The sequence below is a fragment of the Ostrea edulis genome, chromosome 2, assembly GCF_947568905.1.
Source record: "Ostrea edulis chromosome 2, xbOstEdul1.1, whole genome shotgun sequence".
Classification (NCBI taxonomy): domain Eukaryota; kingdom Metazoa; phylum Mollusca; class Bivalvia; order Ostreida; family Ostreidae; genus Ostrea; species Ostrea edulis.
In genome coordinates this window covers 5,672,456-5,698,045 of record NC_079165.1, presented here as the reverse complement: position 1 = coordinate 5,698,045, position 25,590 = coordinate 5,672,456, and the positions used below count along the sequence as shown (strand labels likewise).

The 25,590-nt window shown below is 34.5% G+C and overlaps 1 protein-coding gene across 3 annotated transcripts in view; it reads right to left on the bottom strand.

Annotated features, from left to right (window-relative positions):
* LOC125679086 (glycine receptor subunit alpha-2-like) overlaps positions 1 to 5,721 on the bottom strand; it is a 31,306-nt gene extending 25,585 nt beyond the window's left edge. For 2 of the 3 annotated variants that reach the window (XM_048918013.2, XM_056157446.1), the window contains exon 1: positions 5,199 to 5,721. The gene's annotated coding sequence lies outside the window, so the exon portion shown is untranslated. The remainder of the gene's footprint in view (positions 1 to 5,198) is intronic. The other variant, XM_056157439.1, reaches the window with a different exon arrangement.
* Between the last annotated feature and the right edge of the window lie 19,869 nt (positions 5,722 to 25,590).

The following is a 25,590-nucleotide window of genomic DNA, read 5'->3' as shown; positions in this document are numbered from 1 at the left end:
GATATTTCTTTTAATATTTGGTCCATATCCTGGGGTGTCGATAATTTAAGTTGCATGAATTTTAATGAACGTGTATGCTTATTTCCTACAGGCTCGTTTTGATAAGTTTTTCAAAGTATAGATGTGGACGTTTTAGCTACAATCAAACGGATAGATATTCATCTTCCCTAGAAAAATCTATACAGCCGAGGCGCATTGAAGCAGCTGCTATCTACATTTCACAAGAAAGTGTCATTAAAACGTGAAAATCAATACACTTTGCTTTCTTTTCCGGTGTAAAATTAATGTTTCCTGCAGTTAATAATTAATTCAAGTTGCACTAATTAAAAATATTTTGAGAAAAAAAAGTTGATCATATGTTAGTTCACATTTAATATCCCGTAATGGGTGCAATTGCTTAGTTGCTCACCTTTCAGAAAGCAATAAAATTTAATCAATTTAATTTTAACTGGGCTTAGTTCAAATCTAAAACTGGGTACGATTTTTGAAATTTGGCCAATTCACTTTATTATCTCTTTAAAATTACGTTTGTCAAACATATATCTTTTTTTTGTAATTGACTCGTTTCTTACCGATTTTAACCGTAGATAAAAAAAACCCACGTTTTTAATTTTCAGAAATATATTTCATTGAAAACATGAGACGTCTATCTGAATCTTCTTGGAATGTTTTATTAGATATTTATTTCATGCATCAAATCACAAAGAAATTTGGTCTCTAAAATTTCTTATTTGTTGTCAAAACAACTTAACTAAATTAAGAAAAACCAATTACTTAGAATAATTAAGAGCATGTATCACTCTTTCAACGGTAAAATCGTATTTCATATGAAATGCTGTAACGAGCCTTTTGATAAAATTTTGATGTAGCGATCTACGTTAATCATCAAAGTGTTTACCATTTTTTCATAGTTAATCAGTGTAGTTACCTGCACAGGTACACATTTTCTTCACAATCTTCTGGTATTTGGTGATTGCTCCTTCGCCAAACGCTCGGCATTTAGAAGTGAGAATCACAGGTCTTTCGGATAAGACCGTGAGAACGGAGGTTCCGTGTCGCGTCAGGCGTTGGCACGCTAAAGAACCCTCACTGTTACAGCCCTGAGCGCTAAGCATAGGTCTAAATATCACAGTTCACCCAAATACATTGATCAATGTTATTAAATATCGTTTTAAATTGTAAATAATAGTACTTTTTGGTCTCTAATTGTATTCAGATTGATCAAACTTCGACACCGGCTAGCAGAACTTTCCTACAATATCTGGTCCTTCATCTTTGTTCACAGCTAAAGTGCAACAACGTTCATTTGTACTCGACACATTTTTGGTAAGGAGTAAGCAATTTCATGAACAGTTGGTGTTCATTAATGGTCCATATATTTCACGATAAACTTCTCTATAGAATTTCGGAACATTTTACCCCCAACAACATGTCAGCTGTATAATAAATGACACATATTTTTTCTCTGTCTCAGAATGTTTTCTCGCGAAATAATAGGATCCGATGGCGTCGATATTTATTACCAATATTGGTATCGATATCGACAGGTTTTTGCATGCATCGATCTTCGTTATTGTCGATAGCCTCACTTACTGGAAACAGCCTACGGAATACGTGGTCAATTTATACCAATTGTTTTGTTTTTTAACATCAGTATTGTGTTTCAATTATGCATTTCTAAGTTTTCAGTGATGCTTTATGATATCGTCCGTATCAATTAAATCTAATTCGATATTAAAGAGACACTACAGCTCATTTTCCACATTCTAATAAAGTGTTTTTTAAAACACGTATTGATAAAATGATAAAAATCATATCGATACTGACAATTTTGAACAATTGGGATGCATTAATTTACTCTCAACTGCGCTTTGAAGATCGTCCGGAATTCAAAGGTTTCTTCATGCTGACTCGGACTTTTGAATGCTTATTTACATCACGTGGTTTTGAATGACAGCAAAGGTGTTGTGTAGGAAATAATTTAAATTCCCCTTCAAGGGGGTCCACACTCACCTTTCAAGTATAAGATTATTTATTCCCTGCTCCTTATGATAAGTAATTATATAAATCATTATTTCAACAGAAACCCTTCCATGTTCCTATTGATCGATGTTTTTACAACTAATACGTGTCATGTTCAGATAACAATATAGCACTTACTTTTAAAGCAGTGTCTTCGCGGCTAGTCTCAATGGTAGACTTTAGGGGGGGATCCCCCTCCCTTTTTTCGCGACAAATTGTGAGTGAAATACCCAAATTTTACACCCAGAATGGCCGATTACTTTGGCTAATATTTGACTTTCACATACCCCTTCGGAAATCCTAGATCCGTCCCCGAGTTATATGCGTTTCTCCTAGCTCTTTGTTTTCCAACGGTCATACTGATCCCAAAGTAAACTTTATTTCACGTATTAGTTTTATCTCATTCTATTTTTACCTCTTTTCTCACAGAATCTGTCAAAATTCTGGATCTATCCACTACACTTTCTCTCACTGGACGACATGCTGCACTGTTTACTGTCTGTGCGCATGCGTCTGAAGACCGAAAGGAGGAGATTCGATATTTTTTGCATAGGCCATCAAAAAGTATTAATTTTTACGTTAAAACGAGAATTTTAAACTTTAGATAAGTGTTATTTTCGCAAAGTTCATACATTCAACAATGCAACAAAAATTGAGAAAGCGCTGGGAAAATTGTCATTTTATGATTTTTGCGCAAAATGAGCTGTAGTGTCTCTTTAAGATCTCGATAATTTTATTGTGCTAATTATGTATATTTTCAAAAGTTTTGTTCAGACAATATTCCATTTTCATCCCTTCGCAACATAACGAATCATCGTAAGATATTATTCCTGCAAGCTTCTCCTGAAGGGAAAAGCGAACCAATTCATTTCCATAAACCTCAATACTAACCTTTGACCCTCTCTCTAATCAACTATATCAGTTCTAAACAAATGACCGTCAACATTTGAAAGTTCATTCCAATTGTTGATAATAATAATGATAAAAAAAAAAAAAAACCGACAAAAATTATGTAGGGCCTCGTTGTATTTAGAGGTCATATTTGTACTTTCTTTTTACAACACATACATGTAACGATCTGCAGTGAATTGCACCCTTCATTTCAAACACAACCCCTATACCATGGTAATTTCCTCAGTTATTTCTCGATTTTGTGCCATAATTTTTTATGCCGACAATTAATTTAAATGGTTATGATATTTATTTCAATTCAAAATAATTTCACTTTTGATATTAGCCAATCACGCAACAGCTATACATTTATTCCTTTGCTCAATCTTGGGCTAAATTACATCCGGGCCCAGGGGTTTGATACTCTACATTGTACTTCCTGAAATCAGACACAAAAGGGACTCTGTTGCAAGGGGCTAATTAACGAGGATGGAACGAAGCGTTTTTCAAAATTAACATTGCGCGTGACACAAGTAATGCACGTGATACCCTAGATCTCAGTTCTGCACCAAACTACTGACGTACATTGCTTATACTTGCGAAGGCATAGTCCTCGAAGCTCGCGCTTCATATTTCACGGCATACCGTAACGTAATGCAGTAGGCTGTGATGTCATAGCTAGGAAAGGCAGTGTTCGAAATCTATCAGATTTTATGATGATATAATGAAGCAAAACCAAAACGACTACAAGATTCCCGTTTTAGTCTGTCCTCGGACTAATTCAGTTGAAAACTTTTCGTAGTCCTCGGACTAATTCGGTTGAAAACTTTTTGTGATTTAGTCTGTCCTCAGACTAATTCGGTCGAGAAATCGTGTTTTAATCAGTTGCCGGACTGATTCGGTTGAGAAATTTTCTTGTTTTAGTCAATCACCGGACTTACTCGGTTGAGGAATTTAAGGTAGTACTCTAAATCGTCATAATGGCTGACTTCCTTTAAAAACATGGATGACAAAATCGATATCAGCAATATTTGACTTTTCCTTTTCCATTTAAATACCTAGCCGAGTAGCTCAGTAGGTTAGAATACCGACTGCTGAACTGTACGTCGCAGGTTCGAGTCCAGCAGGGGTTTTAAATTTTTTTCAGATTACCTTCTACTAAAACTGTATTTTTTGACAAAATAAAGTAAATTTGAAAATTTTCAAATTCAAAATATTTCTGTACATATCCTACACTTTTCATCTACATCAAATTTCTCTGGTGTAGCATACATCCTTAACGACACTATCATGTCCAGATATAAGATTTCTTAACAAGTAGAAGTAACCTTTATTTAAAGTGATTTTGAATGTTGAAAATGTGAAGAATAATTTTAGAAAACATTCCTAGCGTACCTGAGTCCTTCATAAAAGCATTAACGGCAATAGGTTGGTGTCAACATGATTCCTAACATACAGATGGGTGCAAATACGAAACTAAGACACGTGGTCAGTTGCTTTAGAAATTCAGGATTAAAACATACATGGTCTAGTATAAGGTCTGTAGATAAGAGGGAAGGTAGCTGCAGATGAAAGGTAGATTTTTAAAAAGGGCGGATTGTGTTCTTGATTGTACAGTGTCTAAATCCCCTCGCACCGTACTCTAATGGGGTTCGGGTAGTGCGGATTTAGCCTAAATGAGAGAAATTCAAAGCGGAAAAGGGGCACCTGCTCAGATCATGTTTTGTGCACTAGCACCATTATATATGGATGACACGTAATTTAGGGTATTTTTACATACTTTGTTGTTCTTTACAAAATAAAGCTAACCTTGTAAGGTATTCATTTCAAAATCTTCGTGTTTTTGAGATTGATCAATATCAAGTTACAAATGTTACGGATTATAGTCGTATCAACCAGATAAATTAATTTGCCCTCTTCGCGAACTTGTTTTAAACGTTTATATAAATGGCACACATGACTAACGTTTTCAACAAGCGATCAACGATTGATAAATAAACATTTAATTCATAAGATCGTTTTAAAAAAGTATCATGATTAAAAATTCATTGGTATCTTGAATTAAGCTAACCAAATTGTTATTAGATTTTTAGACATTTGACGGCCGTTGACCCTGTGTAAAAACAAATCGAAAGTAAAAATTACTTTTATGATATAGGTGTGTGGATCGTCACACCAATATTTTGTACACACAACCAAATTCTGATACATTTGTTAAACAACCTGCAGTTTGGATTCAGAAAGAGTCCAATGAAGATTTAGGTGAGACGATAGGCGCTTCTTACCTGCAATAATTGTCGCTAATTTCAGCTGCATTAAATTTGGCTTAATATACAACAAGTCCCTTTTTAAATCTGCATTTCTCTTTGTCCCGAGTCCGTTGATATACATACATGCACTTTATCGAATGTTATCCCAACTGCCTTTCGTCATTAATATGTATTTACACAAGAAATGCTCTGATCACATACCGCACACTACTTCTCTCAGTTTCCATTTCGGTGCCTTTCACAAATGCACACATATCTAGTCTACCGTGTTCAGTGTACAATATGAAGTAAATTTGTATGGAATTACACTCTCTGTAAACATAGATTTACGAAAAGTTGGTACCGCCTTCCTTGGCTGAATAAATTGTATTTCGAGAAATGAACGGGGCCCTGAGTTGATCAGCGATATTGTATTCTGAGCAGTTTACTGTAGGAATCGTTTGCAGAAACAAAAATCACATCCTTAGCAATTTTCCACCATGTTTATGTCGCTTGTCATTTAGTTGTACAGGACCTCCGTTGAACATTTGATCTTCCCTCGATGGAAGCTTTACAGGAGCGGATCCTGAAATTGAAGTTATAGGGGGACGCAACTTCAAGGGACAGGGGGTCTGGGGACTGCTTCAAGGCCCCAGTGGGTCCAGGGTGAACACAGAGGGCGAAGCTCCTAGATTCTATAGGGCTTGAAATAGTCTCCAATGTAGTCATTTTTACTATTTTTTGTAATTTTTAAAGAGGTGAACTTAATAAAATGATACACATTCTAAAAAAGGTTTTGTTTTAATAAAATTTAAGTTTTCCCGATAAAAATAACAATACATCAAAAGATCTTGTCATTTATTTCTCTGAGAGTGGAAAAAATGATGGCTTCTTTTATCATTTACTTTTTTCTAAACAAGAGACAATGATTTACCTTAAATTGAGAATTTTAGGGGGGTAACCCCTTAAATCCGCCATTGCTTTACGAATTTAGACCATAAATTTCCCTCACAACAGAGTTACGGATGGGTATAGTAACTTGTCCGTTTGTGCCTTTGTTTTTACTGTTAGTGCATGCATGAAAAGAGTGTGGCTCAAATGGATCAAAACTAGTTTCGAGTAAACAGGAAAATGATTTGCAAGTTTTTCTTAGAAAAATTGGGTACGAGAAAAATAACAGTACAGCAAAGAAAACGAGCCAAGTGGATGAATGAAATAAAAATAAAACTTTCATGTTCTGCTTGTATTGACAAACAGGTGACAGACAGTTGATGCACTTGACCAAAGCAGCCCAACCCCTCCCCGACACTCGTTAATATTAGTGTTAATACTCGTGTTGTTATAACTAGTGTTGTTATACTCTTGTTGTCAATACTCGTGTTGTTAAAACACCTCCTGTCATACTCGTGTCGTTAATACTTATATTGTTATTACTAATATAGCCAATACTCGTGTTGTTAATACTAATGTTGTTATTACTAATATAGCCAATACTCGTGTTGTTAATACTAATGTTGTTATTACTAATATAGCCAATACTCGTGTCGTTAATACTAATGTTGTTATTACTAATATAGCCAATACTCGTGTTGTTAATACTAATGTTGTTATTACTAATATAGCCAATACTCGTGTTGTTAATACTAATGTTGTTATTACTAATATAGCCAATACTCGTGTTGTTAATGCTAATGTTGTTATTACTAATATAGCCAATACTCGTGTTGTTAATACTAATGTTGTTATTACTAATATAGCCAATACTCGTGTTGTTAATGCTAATGTTGTTATTACTAATATAGGCAATACTCGTGTTGTTAATACTTATGTTGTTATTACTAATATAGCCAATACTCGTGTTGTTAATACTAATGTTGTTATTACTAATATAGCCAATACTCGTGTTGTTAATACTAATGTTGTTATTACTAATATAGCCAATACTCGTGTTGTTAATGCTAATGTTGTTATTACTAATATAGCTAATACTCGTGTTGTTAATGCTAATGTTGTTATTACTAATATAGCCAATACTCGTGTTGTTAATACTAATGTTGTTATTACTAATATAGCCAATACTCGTGTTGTTAATGCTTATATTGTTATTACTAATATAGCCAATACTCGTGTTGTTAATACTAATGTTGTTATTACTAATATAGCCAATACTCGTGTTGTTAATGCTAATGCTGTTATTACTAATATAGCCAATACTCGTGTTGTTAATACTAATGTTGTTATTACTAATATAGCCAATACTCGTGTTGTTAATACTAATGTTGTTATTACTAATATAGCCAATACTCGTGTTGTTAATGCTAATGTTGTTATTACTAATATAGCCAATACTCGTGTCGTTAATACTTATATTGTTATTACTAATATAGGCAATACTCGTGTTGTTAATGCTAATGTTGTTATTACTAATATAGCCAATACTCGTGTTGTTAATGCTAATGTTATTACTAATATAGGCAATACTCGTGTCGTTAATACTAATGATGTTATTACTAATATAGCCAATACTCGTGTCGTTAATACTAATGTTGTTATTACTAATATAGCCAATACTCGTGTCGTTAATACTAATGTTGTTATTACTAATATAGCCAATACTCGTGTTGTTAATACTCATGTTGTTATTACTAATATAGCCAATACTCGTGTTGTTAATACTAATGTTGTTATTACTAATATAGCCAATACTCGTGTCGTTAATGCTTATGTTGTTCATCCTAGCGTGTTGTCAATACTCGTGATATTAAAACTAGTGCTGTTATCCTCGTGTTGTTGATTCTTATGCTGTTATCCTCGTGTTGTTAATACTCTGGTATCTAGATATTGTAGCATAGTATGTGTGAAAATTGTTTTGAAAAGCAGCTCACAAGATTATTCAATAGGTATGAAGTTTAACAGACAATTGCATATTTCATTTTTGTATTAAATAAAATGCATCACTACTGGATTTAAAAAATAAAAGAGTATCGATTTCCTTATCATCTTATTAAAGGACACATCTCGTGTTTTCAAAGTATACAGAATTATCTGCATTTTGTCTTCCTTATGCTTATAGAAATTAATTGTAATAGTTCGTTCACTGAAGTATTGCGATAATTTGCCACAATACGGACTTAAATCTAAGCCCCGATTTCAAAAAGCCTAGTTAATTAGATAGGTAGTCACGTGGTACAGTGACGTCATATGCGACCTTCGTCGATCAACTTGTTGTAATAGTAGTGTTAGATATTTTTAAAAACTCGGGTTTTAGGGGCCTAATTTATTTACCATGGATAACATTTATTTCGATGTTGACAAATTTCCCGAGTCTTATATCTTTTAGCCACCAGTGCATACAAATAGCGACCCAAATGTAGCGAGGAAAGCGAATATGAAATCTGCCTAAATTTGCGAATAAATAATGTTTACATGGGATCACTGTCTAAACACTATTTGGGAATGCCATTTCTGTAAACAACTGTAATTAGCGTTGTTGCTTTTCTAAAACAAACAGTGCAATTATTATAAAATTTATTTTTGGAGAAGTTAGATAGGCCTAAATTATAATACGATTATGTAGCATTGACAACTAGGCCTACTGTCACGGGTGCATTTCGGGGGAAAAAATATAATAAAAATGATCAAACTTATTGTGAAAATCACAATACTTTTAAATCATTTTATTCAAGCAATTTTATTAATCATTATATTTTGTTATCTACACGTTGTTACTTAGGAAGTGGGAGCGCGGCGTGCTGTTGTTGTAAACACGTACGCGTTCCTTAAAAAAAAAAATGAAAGCATTATAATTCAATTCAAAGTTGGGAAATATCATATTTTATTATTTATAATTGAAAGTTCTATTATCTTTTATCTTTAAATTTCGTTTTTAAAACTACCAGTTGGTAGACACTGCTAGCAAAGTTCTGTCTATATGTTGTTACAAGGTGAAGGTCAGTTGGTGCGCGTGTGTATTGAATTTGAGAGCAGAACGGAATGCATATGCGGTAGGCCTATATGTAACAGTGCGAAGCTTCGATAGAACCATTTTCTCGCAGTTTATATACGTCTTTGTCCAAGAGCTTGTTTGAAAAAGTACAGGGACAAATTCTACTGGGTTTTTTTTTATGGCAAAGTCGTTGTGCCGACAAAAAATATTCACGTCTTGTCCCTCATACCTTCCTTCGAAAATTGAAAAAAACGCAGTCCAAATCATCTGTACTGACAGCAAGTACACACTTAAACGGCACAAAACAACCCAATGCAGTGTTATTTACAAGCCGTTAATGTGATAATTGTTTGTTTGTCAATTAAATCTAATCTGTTTATGAAATGTCTAACAACTGTTTTCAAATCTTCTCGCTCGAGGTCGCATATGACGTCACAGATAATGGCGCGTAAAATATCGAAGAAAATATGCATATCGCAAGATTTGAATTTCATCGCTATCAAACTCGAAAACTACGCAAACTGTTTCTTTTAAAACACATGTAAAGTAGTTTTAGGAATGAAATGAATTAATTTTGCTGAAAAAATTAAAAAGTTTAAAAACATGCGATGTGTCCTTTAATGATATTATAGCTGTTTATTAAAGTACTTATGCAATATCAAAGTAATGAATAACCATAAAAAAATCAAGGAACTTTGATAACGGTACACGTGCATGTGATAGGCACCTGAAGAAAGGGACAGCACCTGAAACCGATAATACTACAAGAACAACACAGCGTTGCCTGCCCACTAGGCAGTCTTGGAAAACCCACTGTCTTTGAAGAATCAGAAATTGATGTTTTATTTTCATTCCTATCATCGAATCTTTTTTTTTCCGGTTTCATCTTTTATTTTCCTTGAGACGTCGTTTTCCTAAGAAGAAAGCTGCTGGTCCACAAGAGGGATTCTGCACATGTGCGAATCGTGCACACCTTTACTCTAGATATTGCATTAATTAGAGGAAGAATTTACAATGTCAACAGTTCGGAGCTCTCCTGCTCAAACAGGCTGCTGCGTATTCAGTGCATCGAGTTCATGTGTACGTTTGTGCTTAACCCGCTGCACCTCAAACGAAAGAGAAAAGCATACACTCGGATGTTGACGGGATAACTAATTGGTTCTGCAGAGGTCACGCAGTATTCACTAGAGCCCATTCAGGTATCGTTTAGCATCGATTTGTGTTTGGCGTCCAGTTATCAATCATCTCGGACCTATGTGTATCTTGACAAGTTATCATTAGTCACAATAATAATTTGATGATAGAATATTCGATAGCTGACGAATATTATTATTGTAATAGTTTATTATATGAAACATGGGGGAATCTGGAATTGTGCAGATCTCACAGAGAAACGCTGAACCCAAACTCCTCGTAAATCGCATCTCTTATTCTATTAAAAGGTTTGCTTTCATCATTGAACTGATAAGTTATAAAACGTGGTTGCATAATATGACTTTTGCATGAATCTGGGCGCATAGGATCGTATAAACATAATTACCAATTTACCCATAATTTTCTGTATTTTGTTTATAGACCGCATATTTCTGATTCAGGATAGATAAAAGTCAGCGAATTTTTACATCATACAGTTGAAATGCTCGTTTAATTAGAGTTACCCATGTTATTTGTTACCAAGAGTGACATTTTATAGGTGGTTTTGCCATATATTTGTTAACGTGTCTCTGAGTCCACAAATCCAAAACAAGTGAAATGTATATTTGTTATAGCGGATTTTGTTGATGTAAATAAAAAAGAAATGGAAACCAGACCCAGATATCATGGATTTTACTCTTTTCTGATAAACATAATACTCTTGGCAATATGCACCTTTTATCAATATCTTGAAATCACACTTTTCATGTTATTATTACAGGTTCTCCATAGGAGTATTAGTGTTTCTGGAATTTGGTTTTCACACGTGAATAAAACTTAAATTTTGAAGGATGGGATTCAAATAATTTGACTAAAATTCAACAAAATATCCGCACATTTCTTTGGTTTGAATTGTCAAGTTGGTAAAATAACTTTTGCTTAAACAAAGGAAATTAGGATTATTCTCTCAGGCCGGTTTGAAATGTATAGATATAAATAAGACATGGATTTGCCAGTTGAAAAAGAAAGAAAGAATAAACTGAATGTCGTACGTCCGACCTTTATTTGTCATCCAACATGCATGTATTAAAGGGAAAGGCAACCCAAAAGATTTTTACATGATAAATGATAGAATTAATTATATGATAAAGATATGTCATATTATGCTGTAGATATACGGCCAAGATAATCTTCAATACTAATTTGAAAGCGTTAAAAATTGAAATTCCCGCGATCTATAGAGGCTGCCATGATGTGTAACTTTTTTGTATACAAGACCACAAAAATCAATAATTTTGACGCCACATCGTCTGTTCCGGTTTTGATGAGATTCTAAGATCATCAAAGATGTGCTTGTAATAGATTTTACGAAAAAAATAGGTTGATGTCTTCCTGTCGAGCAGTTAATTACACTAATACGAAGGGGAGATGTGAAAAAAAAATCTGGATTTTTTTTTTCGAAATTCCCGACCCAACCAAATCATTTGAAAAGAAAAGACTACGTAAACTGTGGATCCATCATTTGCGTAGTGACAAGTTGAGGTTCGAGACATTTGTATGAAGAACGTGTACCGTCTGCCTGGTCTGCGACTCGACTGAACGTCTTCTTTTCTCAATTTCTTGTGAAAGAACGGGCTCAAATTTATACGGCTCAAAACTTAACTATTCGTGACTTGTCATGTCTACAGTGCTACTGATGAAATAAACCGGAACAGACGATGTGACGTCATAAATTAAACATCAATGGCTGCTCTCTTAGCGGCGGGTAATTTAAAATACATAATAGATTAATATTGATTTGATTGTTAAGGAAGAATTTTTGGTATTAAAGACCGTCATTTACGATATTAGTTAGGGATGCTTTATTCATAAAAGCAATTGTATGGTTAGGATTGCCTTTCCCTTTAAATTTAGAATTATTATACATGAAAGTCGAACGTACAATGTACGAAAGTTTCGCCATTGTCACCTGAGGCCGCGTTACGCCATTATCACTTATATATAGAAGTTTGTGAAGCGCGCGCTCAGGACTTTGGTATGCTGTAAGTACGAAATACTTTAAAATCAATGTTTCTTATCTACGACTTGCGATGACTTGTTATGTTGTATGTAAGACACACATTCGTAAGACCTAAAAAAAATGACTTGTCACACTTTTTAAAATTTTCCATGATTGATTCCCTTCCCAGCAAAAACCTCTTTGATATTTGATTAAAATTTAATGAAGGGAACATCTCTGCGTGACAATTACTTAATTAAAACTATTCGATTGGTGACGTATTCGTTCTTCCCGTTTTGTAAAAATGCAAACCGTTTGCTAAAATTGTTAAAATCCTTTGCTAAAATTGTTTTCCAAACACATGTATTCCGGAAATCATACGAAGTCTTTCATCATATGGTGGGTGCTCTTTTATAACTGTAATTTGAATTTTAACACCATTTCCGGGTCCAAACCGTGGACACAAGCGACAGAAAAAGAATCACATTTCACATCCTTTACATAATTGCATGTACATGTATGGTAAACAGTTTGTTTTAGGTTAAAGTATGCATCATGACAAAACACAAGACATGAACAAATAATTGAATAATTCTTTATCTTAAATTCTGTTATCAACTGGGAACCAAGACACATGGCTGTGATACATCAGAGAACAAAACAACATTTCCCAGCAGCCAAGGGAAGTCCTGGATTTGTCACTGCAATAGCTACACTGATGCTTACTTCTAACAACTAGCTATTAAGTGAAAAGGGAGATGTTTTCTTCTTCTTTTGAAAGGCAAACACAACATGTCAGATACATTCTAACAATGTTAATGACAATAGAAGTAATAGATTCTTTCAGATGACAAGTTGGTAACATTCTAGTATTCATTAGATATGTCAACACCTCTTATATCTCACTAGAGAGATTTATGCTTAGATACAAGATTTAAGACAGATGCCACGGTTTCCACACTGACTCTGTGTACCTTTACATACTATCATTACCCGTGTTGTGTACACACTATGTAAATCTTTACATACTAGCATTACCCGTGTTGTGTACACACTATGTAAATCTTTACATACTATTAATACCCGTGTTGTGTACACACTATGTAAATCTTTACATACTATTAATACCCGTGTTGTGTACACACTATGTAAATCTTTACATACTATTAATACCCGTGTTGTGTACACACTATGTAAATCTTTACATACTATTAATACCCGTGTTGTGTACACACTATGTAAATCTTTACATGCTATCATTACCCGTGTTGTGTACACACTATGTAAATCTTTACATACTATTAATACCCGTGTTGTGTACACACTATGTAAATCTTTACATGCTATCATTACCCGTGTTGTGTACACACTATGTAAATCTTTACATACTATCATTACCCGTGTTGTGTACACACTATGTAAATCTTTACATACTATCAATACCCGTGTTGTGTACACACTATGTAAATCTTTACATACTATTAATACCCGTGTTGTGTACATACTATGTAAATCTTTACATACTATTAATACCCGTGTTGTGTACACACTATGTAAATCTTTACATAGTTACTATCATTACCCGTGTTGTGTACACACTATGTAAATCTTTACATACTATTAATACCCGTGTTGTGTACACACTATGTAAATATTTACATGCTATCAATACCCGTGTTGTGTACATACTATGTAAATCTTTACATGCTATCAATACCCGTGTTGTGTACACACTATGTAAATCTTTACATGCTATTAATACCCGTGTTGTGTACACACTATTTAAATCTTTACATACTATTAATACCCGTGTTGTGTACACACTATGTAAATCTTTACATACTATTAATACCCGTGTTGTGTACACACTATGTAAATCTTTACGTACTATTAATACCCGTGTTGTGTACACACTATGTAAATCTTTACGTACTATTAATACCCGTGTTGTGTACACACTATGTAAATCTTTACATACTATTAATACCCGTGTTGTGTACACACTATGTAAATCTTTACACTATTAATACCCGTGTTGTGTACATACTATGTAAATCTTTACATACTATCATTACCCGTGTTGTGTACACACTATGTAAATCTTTACATACTATCAATACCCGTGTTGTGTACATACTATGTAAATCTTTACATACTATCATTACCCGTGTTGTGTACACACTATGTAAATCTTTACATACTATCATTACCCGTGTTGTGTACACACTATGTAAATCTTTACATACTATTAATACCCGTGTTGTGTACACACTATGTAAATCTTTACATACTATTAATACCCGTGTTGTGTACACACTATGTAAATCTTTACATACTATTAATACCCGTGTTGTGTACACACTATGTAAATCTTTACATGCTATTAATACCCGTGTTGTGTACATACTATGTAAATCTTTACATACTATTAATACCCGTGTTGTGTACACTCTATGTAAATCTTTACATACTATTAATACCCGTGTTGTGTACACACTATGTAAATCTTTACATACTATCATTACCCGTGTTGTGTACACACTATGTAAATCTTTACATACTATTAATACCCGTGTTGTGTACACACTATGTAAATCTTTACATACTATTAATACCCGTGTTGTGTACATACTATGTAAATCTTTACATACTATTAATACCCGTGTTGTGTACATACTATGTAAATCTTTACGTACTATTAATACCCGTGTTGTGTACACACTATGTAAATCTTTACATACTATTAATACCCGTGTTGTGTACACACTATGTAAATCTTTACGTACTATTTATACCCGTGTTGTGTACATACTATGTAAATCTTTACATACTATTAATACCCGTGTTGTGTACACACTATGTAAATCTTTACATACTATTAATACCCGTGTTGTGTACACACTATGTAAATCTTTACATACTATTAATACCCGTGTTGTGTACACACTATGTAAATCTTTACATACTATTAATACCCGTGTTGTGTACACACTATGTAAATCTTTACATACTATTAATACCCGTGTTGTGTACACACTATGTAAATCTTTACATACTATTAATACCCGTGTTGTGTACACACTATGTAAATCTTTACATACTATTAATACCCGTGTTGTGTACACACTATGTAAATCTTTACATACTATTAATACCCGTGTTGTGTACACACTATGTAAATCTTTACATACTATTAATACCCGTGTTGTGTACACACTATGTAAATCTTTACATACTATTAATACCCGTGTTGTGTACACACTATGTAAATCTTTACATGCTATCATTACCCGTGTTGTGTACACACTATGTAAATCTTTACATACTATTAATACCCGTGTTGTGTACATACTATGTAAATCTTTACATACCATCATTACCCGTGTTGTGTACACACTATGTAAATCTTTACATACTAGCAATACCCGTGTTGTGTACACACTATGTAAATCTTTACATACTATTAATACCCGTGTTGTGTACACACTATGTAAATCTTTACATACTATCATTACCCGTGTTGTGTACATACTATGTAAATCTTTACATGCTATCATTACCCGTGTTGTGTACACACTATGTAAATCTTTACATGCTATCATTACCCGTGTTGTGTACACACTATGTAAATCTTTACATACTATCATTACCCGTGTTGTTTACACACTACAGAGTGGCGGATTTATAAGGGGCGCAACGGGCGCCCCCCCCCCCCCCCTAAAATTGTCAAATTTAAGGTAAATCGCGGTATCTTGTTTCGATAAAAGAAGCAATAATTTCTTCCACTCCCGGAGAAATTAATGACAAAATCCTTTGATATCTTAAATTACTTTATTGGGAGAACCTAATTTCTTCTTCTTCAAAAACCCTTAAAATTTGGGTCATTTTATTAATTTCACCTTATTAAAATGATAGAAAATAGTACAAATGATAGAAAATAGTACAAATGACTTAATAGGAGAAATATTTCAAGCCCCATAAAATCTGTAAAATCCAGGAGCTTCCGGGGGCTTCGCCCCCTGGACCCCCAACAGGGCTTCGCCCTGGACCCACTGCCCCATAAAGTGGCGTCCCCCCGTTACCACAATTCCTGGATCCGCCCCTGCTATGCAAATCTTTACATACTATCATTACCCGTGTTGTTGGTATGGTGTGATGTTACACTAATCTTTGTCTTTACTTGATTACTACGTGTTGTTGGTGTGGTGTGATGCTACACTAATCTTTGTCTTTACTTGATTACCACGTGTTGTTGGTGTGGTGTGATACTACATTAATCTCTGTCTTTACTTGATTACCACGTGTTGTTGGTGTGGTGTGATGCTACACTAATCTTTGTCTTTACTTGATTACCACGCAACCAGCAAGGGAAATTATCTATACAGTATTGTTTTGAATTTCGATTCTTTTTATCTCAAAACATAAGTATACTACTGTATTACAATCCTTCTGTATATCAGAAACTAAGGCAGCATTGTGGAGATAACGACTCTATTAGAAATTGAGAAGTACATACAGCTCTCTAAACTCGTGCAGGCTTTAGATGATTATGAAGATTTCACGATAACAATAATTTCAGGAATTCAGATTGACTGCAGCCCGCCGGTTTAATTTTACAGACCATCTGTGATGATGACCGCAGTACTACAAATTGTGGCGCTTCTCTGTATACAATCTAATCGATTGGTTAAATGTTTACATGGTATTTCATCTTCAATTAAATATTCCACTTTTGTGTTACAAATACGATAGAATAAGAAGTTACCAGTTTATTTACGTTTAGTTGAACCAACTTGCAATCAAAAGTAAAGCATGGATATAAAAAAAGCTACCACTATATATATAAATCTTACGAACAAACCATTACTACCAGAACCGAACTAAGCAAGATGTCTTTGTACACGTAATGTAATGGCAAGCATCACAAAAGACACGCTGTGTGGCGTTATTTCCGAAGATCAAGGTTCATAACTCTTTTAGAATAGGCCTACACAGCCCGAACTCAAACTTGATCTGTAACCCATTAGTTTAAGACCACTCAATAGCTGCAGGGATACCCCCCCCCAGTTCGGGAAAACATTTTTACGGACAGACGTACGGACATATACATAGAGCACCCGCCTATAGGAGAGGCCCTGAAAATGATGCACACAATTGTACATCTTTATCGCAGTACTCTTCATTTAAATGAAGTATGTAAAACTTATACGGTACCAATTTTGATGCACCATATGTGCATTTCGACAAATAATGTCTCTTCAGTGATGCTCAACCGAAATTTTTGAAATCCGAAATAACAATAAACTTTAAGAACTATTTTAGGGGAAAACAGAGTGCCAAAAAAGTGGAATCAAATTCGTCCACGGATAAGAGCTATGCATGAGGGAGATAATCCTTAATTTTGAAATGAATTTCTAAATTTTATCACAGTAATTAAATAAACATCCGTATTTTCAAGCTAGTAACGAAGTACTTAGCTACTGGGCTGTAGAGACCCTTAGGGACTAACAGTCCACCAGCAGAGGCCTCGACCCAGGGGTCATAATGTAAAACTTATACGGTACCAATTTTGATGCACCAGATGCGCATTTCGACAAATAATGTCTCTTCAGTGAATCCTAGAAATCATACAAATAATGTAGTTACTATGCTAGTGTTTCGCTTACAGACTGTCAGGCAGACAATTCACTTCCGATTAGACAAATTCAAAACGGATGTCAATTTAGCCAAGCCTGGGAACCCGGTCAAAAGAATTGTGTTTCAAAGACGATAGAAATCAAGCTGAATGTAGATTATGTAGACAAGCCTTTGATTCTGATGAATTGTAGTAAGCTGGGTTGGGATGATGAAAGAACTAGCTCCAACCCTGCGACAGACTGTACATCGCGGATCCCTGTTATCGCAGTAGATCGGCACGCCTTGTACAATACATGTATGTGTTTCGTCATTCTAATTACGATCCAATCAACGGAATCATGGGCGGGTCTATATACCACGGGAGGTGGTTTGGTGAAGTCATTGCAGATATATAAGGTATTTAATTATGGAACAATTTTTTGAATTTCTGAATTGAAAGAGGATCATATATATGTTAATTAATACTCAAATAACAATCCCAAAAAGAAGCATATCAACATTATGTTTTGAAAATTAAAACGTAAGAATAAATTACATTTACATGTAATGAGGTATGGAGTGATTGTGAACTTTAAAAAAGGTGATCTATCTCCCCAGGATCGAAAATCGTAAACAAAGTTCGTCCTTTTGTGTCTGTTACGGTATAGAACAAGTCTCCTCTAGTCCCATCTCGACGGTCAATGTACGGGCCGATATAAACTTCATCCTGAGCTGTTTTCTAACATTATACAAACAGACCGTAGGAGTCAGCCAAACACGAGAGTAATCAGGAGCTTATTTCTAATTTACGGACCATTAACAGAGCATCAAAACTACATTGCAAAATACGAATTACACACTGGACAGTAGGACACCGTCATCAAGGGGCATATTTCTAAAACGCGATAAAGTGGGAGTGGGGTGGGGGTAAGGGGTGGTGCCTAGCCGATATCTACGGACATATATTTCTAACAAATGAATTATCTATGATGAAATTCATGCACACAGGAAATTACCTGATTAAAAAAACAAATTACCTGGGTTTTACCTGATGTTATTTCAACTATCTCAATATTTTTGTTTAAACTCATAAATATTGACAGAAAACCGGATATGTGGCATTGTTATCGTCCTTACCATGTATAGTGCGCATGTCAACAAATATCAAACGTTGGCCATAGATTATTGTACAATATGAACAGAACGTTTTCATTTTACACACATTGATCTAATATGATTAGACACGCGTATTAAAGGCATCGCAATGAATGAGTAATTTCCATTTGAATCTGTTATTTGCATCCATGACAAAATGTTCTTAGTACTATACATGTATATTACATTCTTCCACTGTAATCTTTTTGTTGATATTATTGATACTTATATAAAGAAGTCATCTGCAGCTGTAGACGAAGTGCCTCAGAATGCGAGCTATGTGCATCACACTCCAAGATTCTTTCTCGTGCCTCGGATAAAAAAGCATTAAACACTTATTTCATTTAAAATACATGTAGATGCAACACGTACTGTTCACTGGGGACAGTGCTTAGTCAAATTTCACAACAAAGTAACTTTATACGGCATGCATTATTAATTCATGACTCATCGAAACTTCGAATGTAACCCTTTTAAATCTATCAAAACCTTTGCTTTTTTCCCCATCGGATTTCAACACTTTCTGTTTTTATTTTCGACAATATGATTTACATTTAAAAAGCCATTCTGATAAATGTGTGATAAATTCGAAATTATGACCCACAAATCATTTTAAAGGTTCAATATCCAATAAATGAGGAAGAAAATAGAAAAAACCCTGAGAAACAGATGTGTTTATTTGCACAACCGATTTTGATACTCCCAGAAATAATGACTGAAAAGAATGGAAAAATTTAATTATTACACGACCTGTTGAATTGCTGTTTTAGCTTGAACAATTCATCCTTTGTCACAATAAAATTAACAAGCTAAATTTACAGCATAACTATAACAATAATTGAAATATCTAACATTTGTAACGTCTTATCGATGTCATTCATATTTTATATGGTTACTTTGGAAGTTACCTTCCAAAATCTTTTATAGATTGGCATTTAATGAAGTGAATACATATTCTTCTGTGATCTCAAAAGTAATATTATCACCACAATGTTGCCACTATCCCCATAATGTTGACACTATCCTTATTATGTTGCCACTGCCCCTAAAATAGGGGCCATTATTCCTACAGCGGGGCCGTTATCCTAACAACAGGGTCGTTATCCTAACAATGGGGTCGCTATTCTTACAATGGGGTCGCTATTCTTACAATGGGAGCGTTATTCTTACAAAGGGGCCATTATTCTTACAATGGGGTCGTTATTCATACAAGGGAGCGTTATTCTTACAAGGGAGCGTTATTCTTACAAAGGGGCCATTATTCTTACAATGGGGCCATTATTCTTACAATGGGTTCGTTATTCTTACAATGGGTTCGTTATTCTTACCATGGGACCGCTATTCTTGCAATGGGGTCGTTATTCTTATTTGTACAATGGAAGTGTTATTCTTACAATGCGGTCGTTATTCTTACAATGGGTCCGTTATTCTTACGATGGGACAGTTGTTCTTACAATGGGGTAGTTATTCTTACAATGGGGTCGTTTTTCTTAAAATGGATTTGTAATTCTTACAATGGGGTCGTCATTTTTACAATGGGGTTGTTATTCTTACAATGGAGTCGCTATTCTTACAATGCGGTCGTTATTCTTACAATGGGGGCGGTATTCTTACAATAGGGCTTTATCCTTACAATGGGACCGTTATTCTTACAATGGAGTAGTTATTCTTAGAATGGGGCCATTGTTCTTACGATGGGGTCGCCATTCTTACAATGGGGTCATTATTCTTACAATCGGGCCGTTATTCTCACCATGGGGTCGTTATTCCTACAATGTGATCGATATTCTTACAATGGGATCGGTATTCTTACAATGGAGTGGTTATTCTCACCATGGGGCCGTTATTCTTACAATGGGACAGTTATTCTTACAATGGGGTCATTATTATTACAATGGGGTCGGTATTCTTACAATGGAGTGGTCATTCTCACCATGGGGCCGTTATTCATACAATGGGACAGTTATTCTTACAATGGGGTCGTTATTCTTAGAATGGGGTCGTTATTCTTACAATGGGGGCGGTATTCTTACAATAGGGTCATTATTCTTACAATGGGGCCATTATTCTTACAATGGGGTCGCTTTTCTCACAATGGGGTCTTTATTCTTGCAATGGGGTCGATATTCTTACAATAGGGCGTTATCCTTACAATGGGACCGTTATTCTTACAATGGAGTAGTTATTCTTAGAATGGGGTCATTATTATTACAATGGGGTCGGTATTCTTGCAATCGGGCCGTTATTCTCACCATGGTGTCGTTATTCCTACAATGTGATCGATATTCTTACAATGGGATCGGTATTCTTACAATGGAGTGGTCATTCTCACCATGGGGCCGTTATTCATACAAAGGGAGCGTTATTCTTACAATGGGGTCATTATTATTACAATGGGGTCGTTATTCTTAGAATGGGGTCATTATTATTACAATGGGGTCGTTATTCTTAGAATGGGGTCGTTATTCTTACAATGGGGTCGTTATTCTTACTATGATGTAATTTCCCATAAGAGTAATGTTTCCAGGAAGTTTAGAGTCTAAGAAAAGTATGATTTGATTTTATCTCTTGTCATGGTACTGATATGATATTGATCAATATGCAGTGTACTATACTCCGTTTCTTAAATGTTTTGCTTAATGATATACCCACTGTGTTCATTAGCCTTGAACAGAAGTAACTCAAGTTTGATATTGAAGAAGTTATCTAATTATATCGTATGATTTTCACGTAAAATCAATGAACGAGCATAATTGTGTTCCACGTGAGACGTTTCTTTGTGATTCCGATACTTTGGGTTTCCTGTAAAATGACACTGCTAAATTCCACACACATAAATGTATACTTAATTAATTACATAATTCCTTTTCACTTCACTTAATCCGGGTTTATGGTATGAAAGACGTGGTTTTGTATCTATACTTCAAGAGTAACACTTTAAGATATTACTCTCATTGTCTCAGTAGGTAAAATAATGTAGAAAATTGGTTCCAATCATAAAATTTAAATCATGAAATAATGCAGAATTGCATCGAATCATAAAAGTTAAACCAAACGTGAACTATTTCGTTTTTACAGTTTTAGATGAAACTTTAAAACTGTACAAATTTGTTTTTGAAAACAATTTGAAAGTGTGTTCATGTTAACACCTGTGCCTTCGACTTACAGGAAAGCGTCCTCCATTCAAAACCAGACAACCATCAGCTGTATGTACGTTAACAGGATTAAAAGCAACCACAGCAAGCGCATGCAATGTTGATATCGGAGTTAAAGGTTTGTTGTTGATGGTAAGAGCCGATTTAATCTCTATACACATATATGTGCTAATGAGATACTTACTGATATAAAACTTAAAGTGAAGGTCAGAACGTTAAGTGAAGGTCACGATGTAAATATTTCTCCTTTGATAATCTTGCTGCAATCTACACTACACAATCTCCACAGTGATAGATTCATTAGACTGAATCCCTTATATTGCTTAATTAATATGCACAGTGCAATATATATATAAAGGACCTCATTAATGGAAATTAGCTTTCATTCCAGCTTTTCTATATCACTTGTACCTCAGTGTCTATAAGCCATTGTTAAATATAGGCTACCATAATTCATATCACTATTAACGACTTTCTTGTAATGATGATTTATCGCTCTTACTGTCACCATATGTGATATTTCTCGAATAAAATGAAATGGCAAACTATCTACCTGATATTACGAAGAATTATTTTTCAAAGTAAGTTAGTGACCTGATACGGAAAAATACATGGTGTGAAAAGAAAACCCGTATCGAGCTCAGCTTCGCCTTTCGGGTCTTCTTTTCACACCATGTATTTTTCCGTATCAGGTCACTAACTAACTGTGTAACTGATAGTATGGCGTCTGCATCTGGGCCCCACGAGTGCAGAATGAAAACAAAGCTGTGTTGCCTATTCCTATCTCATACAACGCAAATTCACCTCATCCGATGCCCAAAGAAGTTGATCTTACCTCTAATCTAACTAAACATAAGAAATTAATCCAAATGCGGGGTTGTTCAACATTTCTTCATTCAGTTATTCTCGACGTGACGAAAATCAAAATCTCGGACAAATTATGTACCCTCCATATTACATTAATTTTCAAATAAATGGGCAAAACTCCTGCAAGAGAAGTCCGAAATGGATCAAAATTGCAACATGATCAAGAATGATCCACAAAGAAGCTACATAGCAAGTTTCAGCTTGGTACATTTATGTGACAGAGAAATAGAAACAGAAAACCCCGAACAGACAGACGGACGTACAGACATCGCTGTACCATGATGCGTTCTATTTAAATACGGGCATATAAAACACATGAACATGCACGAGCGTGAATGGTATATCTATAGAGGACAATGTCGAGTTTCAAGACAGGGTGATAGACCGCCAGAGACCCCATAACTCTCAAAGTGGCATCCCCTACCAAAACATTTATAGAACATTCGATAAAAGACCACATGAGACCAAAATAAAAATATATACTCCTCTCCGATGTATATACATGTATATATATATATATATATATATATATATATATATATATATATATATACACGGAAAAAGATATAATATTACTCCATTAGTCATCAAATAGATATCTTTATGATAAGTACACTGATCTGAAATGATTGTCTTTTCAAATTTGAAAGTACTTACCTTTTCCTGAGTTCGGAAGCAGATGTTAAAAAAGTACTCCAAACACGAGGACAACACGTTAAAAGTTCTCATTAAGTCAATATGTTCCGAGATTTTATGAAAGCCATTATCCCCATATGTCGTGGAAATATTCGTGTGATACACATAGCGTAATCGTTATTTAACAATTTCTACAGCCCTACATCAAAGCGGGTTATGTGTAAGAATGTTTCGACGCACACTAATCGATAGAAACGGTATTACCACTTGACATTTGTAAACAATCTAATATCTATGTATAAACAAAGCATTTTGCTGATAATTATGTTTAAACAATAACTATTATATATATAGAACAATTAATTAATTTGTGTTTCATTATTGCGAGATATCGGGTTTCGTAAGACCATACAAACATTTTCCTGGAACCATTGTGTGGGCGAATTTACGTCCAAATTGCTTGGTGCTGTGTCTGGAGAAAACGTTTCTTCAAACTCATCATATTCACGATCATGTGCGAGTGAATCCTTTTATCTGGGGAATATAAAAAAGTACTCACAGAACAATACTCTGTGAAAACCGAGATATGCTCGCACGAATTCGCAGAAATACTAATCAGGCACATGATACTGTTTACAGGGTACATGTAAATCAAAGTACTAGTATATTTCAATGGTGTACCTTTTTTCTATAATCAGTATTGATCAGGAATTCGCTTCAAGAGCGACGAAGTCCTCCAAGTTTGAATCTTAAAATAGTCATCGTAAAAATCATACTTTTACCGGAGTGATCGATAAATGTGTTGTGACGTGAGTTATCGTTCGTAGCTTATGACGTCATCTGAGACAACTTTCGACTGCATTGATAGGGTTTTATAGTGTTTACATAGAAAAGTCCTGTATTTATGGTACAATGCGCTGCTTTGAACTGCAATGTGAAATCGGGACAGGGATTAAGTATATTTCTTTTCCCAAACGATACTAAATTTCGAAGAATTTGGATACTGAAACTGAAAAGAGACACTGAGATTTGTGACAAGCCACGAGGATCAGTGAGTGACACTTTAATTAACGAGGATCAGGTTTCCATCATCCTGTTTGTTCAACCCAAAAAGGGGGGATGCACGCAATCCACCCCTCTCTACATCCACCACTGAATGCTTTAATGCGACATTGTATTCAATGGGTTTGCGATTGCACATAAAAATTAATGTCACCCATTACCTAGTTCGAATTGATTTTATTTCTTTTATTAAATGAAATATCTTTCGAATATTGTCGTACTCATACTATATTTATAAGGGACTCATTGTCATCATTTCATTTCTTCACTATATATATATTGAAAAAATAAGATATAGTAAAAATGGAAATGAATTTAATTTTAAAAACCCATTTTGATAAAACCTTATTTATTGCGAGGTCAGTCCAATATCCAAAGCTTTTTTTTTTCAAGTTCATTATGAAAACAAGTACAAGTTTTTCCTTTTCCTAATATGCTACATTCCTAATGTGCTACATATATATCATGAATCATTAAGGCAAAATTTCACACCTCAAAATGCTACAATTCGTTAACTTTGTGCCGTAATATATCAATTTTGCATTTGACGTGTGTTGTGAAGAAATTACATGTACTAATAGGCCTAATTTACATTTTATGATATTGTATCTACATCTAGATGTTGTTTTTAAAAAAAAAAAAGGGGGGGGGTACAAATAACGTTGTGCACAATAAGTTTTTTTCTTTTGTCTTTTGTTGTTCTTTTTTCAAAAAGGCATTTTTCATTTAAATATATATCTAGCTAAACACATTTTAATTTGAATCTGATCAATCTCATGCAAATAAATCCCATAATTTAAAAAATAAATAAATACAAACGTGAGATTCAATCTACTTAAATACGCTCACAATCGCTAC